This window comes from Bidens hawaiensis, unplaced genomic scaffold (assembly GCF_021521415.1).
Source record: "Bidens hawaiensis isolate Kalapana, Puna unplaced genomic scaffold, B.hawaiensis_p1.1 tig00045024_1, whole genome shotgun sequence".
NCBI classification, from domain to species: domain Eukaryota; kingdom Viridiplantae; phylum Streptophyta; class Magnoliopsida; order Asterales; family Asteraceae; genus Bidens; species Bidens hawaiensis.
Window position 1 is genome coordinate 58169 of NW_027498007.1, and position 2774 is coordinate 60942.

Genomic DNA, 2774 nt, shown 5'->3' on the forward strand with positions numbered 1-2774 from the left:
ATAAACAATACAATATGCAATCTCCATGAAGATATTAGTGGACTCAAAGGGTAGTTAACATAAATTGAGAATAAGGTTTTGGTTCATAATATAAATATTAAAAATACCAGTAATAAACATAAGATAAAAGTGAAACAATCCAAGTAGTTAGTAAGATAGCAAGACATTAATAGAACCTCAACGAACGGTATTATTTTAAAATAATGTTACGCCTGACATGTCATCTTCAGATACGGTGAGTGTTGTCGTTGGTAGAAACATGTTTTTCCTTGGCGTTCCCCGATAGCTATCTCAGCGTCAATCACGTTACACTTGAACTTGAACGCTTTGCATATTAGCCTTGTTCCCTTAATTTTGATATTGGTCACTTGATAAAGTGTCAGTTTAATTTCTTATTTATATAATATGAATATAAACTAATGAGTTATTATCATAATTTGTATGTGTGTAAGAGTGGTTAATAGTCCACGAAGAGAACTTGGCATGCAACCGTATTATAACACATTTACTTGGAATTAATGTTCATAACTCCATGCAGATTAAAAAGAATATATATTTGACCATTCCTAACCCAATCCACCCAAATGGCCCATCCATGTTCACCCATGGACAATCAACAATTCGAGTTTTATTCACACACATGCTACATCACCAAAAATTAAAATTTACTGTGTCACCATATTCATGATACTCTTATCATATTTAGTTAGAAAAATAGTCAAATTTTATTATTGATATTTCTAAGAGAATTTAGTTAGTGTAAAGTGATGTAAAGATTTGATTTAGAAAATATACTGCTTTTTTTATATTCCATTAAATCTACACAACATTAACAATAAGGTTTTGATTCATAAAGTAAATATTAAAAATATCAATAACATAAGATATAAGTGAAACAATCTAGGTAGTTAGTAAAATAGCAATACCAGAATAATTTTAAAATAACCTCAGCAAACGGTATTATTTCAAAAGCAACGTTACGCCTAACATGTCGTCTGCAAATACGGTGAGTGTGATACTTTAGTAGAAACACTCTTTTTCCTTGGTGTTCCCGATAGCTATCTTAGTGTCAATCGCGTTACGCTTGAATGCCTTGCATATAGCCTTGTTCCCTTGTCTATGACATTTTATGGGGTAATGTTTCTTAGCAACATGATAGGACATCCGATTTTTAACCATAGTTTAGTTGTGTCTGAAGTGGGTGTGGGTGTTGCTAACAACCAACAATGTTATTTTTGTTAATAAAAACAAACTGTATAAATTGTAGTTTAATCCTATGAGTAATGAAATATGTTATGAATGTACCGGGGTCTGGTCCTTTTGGACATTTTGATAATGAATCCTTTATTGAAGCAGAACTCGTGTTAGTGTTGCTTAGTGGTGATGAGTTTTACTTTTGTCATGGGGCATTCTTGGTGCGGGTTTTCTCATTTCATTAGTATCTTATCAAATATGTGTATCAAAATGGTGTATGTACATATTTAAGATATAAGGGGAGAATGGACACTCATGGGTATTACTCATGCATCAGTCAATCATGTATTGTCACCTCATTTCTACTCTTAATTACCCATAAACCACAAAATTACCGGCAACACCTGCTCACAAGTACCCTAAAACTTTATTAATTCATTTTAATTCTTCAATGGCCAACAATGAATCAATTTTGTGTGACAAACATTTTCCATGAAATGAAGTCACGCACCTCACCCTCATTGGTTGAGGTGGTGTTGCCATGTGATTTGAAACCCATTCACTCTATCTATATGGGTGCTCCGTCCTCTCTAATAGCACATTTACTTGCAATTAATGTTCATGACTCCATGAAGATTAGAAATAATATATATTTGATCATTCCTACCCCAATCCTCCCAAACGACCCATCCATGTTCACCCATGGACCATCAAAATTCGAGTTCTATTCACACACATACTGGATAAATCGGTTAGTGTTAGAGAATGATTATATCAAGGTGCAATTTCATATATACCCTTACAAATATTAAAAATATCATATATACCCATGCAAAACTAAAAATATCGTATACACCCTTACATAGTTATTAATATATCAGTTCATTAAAAAATTTTAAAAATGACCATAGTACTCTTGTTTGATTAGAAGTGATAACATGTTTTATAGTGTAGACCATTTGATGCGATAAATCTTCGAATGGTTTACAATTTTGAAGTAGTGACGAGAGACGATTTGGTTGTCGTTAAAGGTGAGAAACGTCAATTAATATTAAAATAATAACATATGGTATAAACACATTATCTAATAGAAAGGGGTATAATGGTATATTCGTTAAAATGGGCATAAATAAAAGTTTATTTTTTAAAAAATAATGGTAAAAATGGTCATTTATTAAATTATTATTAACTAACAGGGGTATATATGATACTTTAATTATGTTTATAAGGGCATATATGATATTTTAGTTACTTTGTAAGTATGACATATTAAGTTTTCCTTGGGCATATATGATGTTTGTAATGTTTGTAAGGGTATATATGAAATTAATCCTTATATTAACTACCGTTTAAATTTGTTGCGTAAAACTAATATTTTACCCACTATACCCGGTATTCACATATAATGCTAAAAATATTGAATAGGGTGGCCCGAATAGTGGTACTTGTGCCTGTTGTATTTTTGAAGTGCACGAGAGGCAATGTTTCTTTCTATCATTCTGAAATGTTGATGGAATTAACAATGTGCATACTTGTTATGAGCAGAGTGGTAGATGGAATGTTGACTGCAAAGAGTGGCT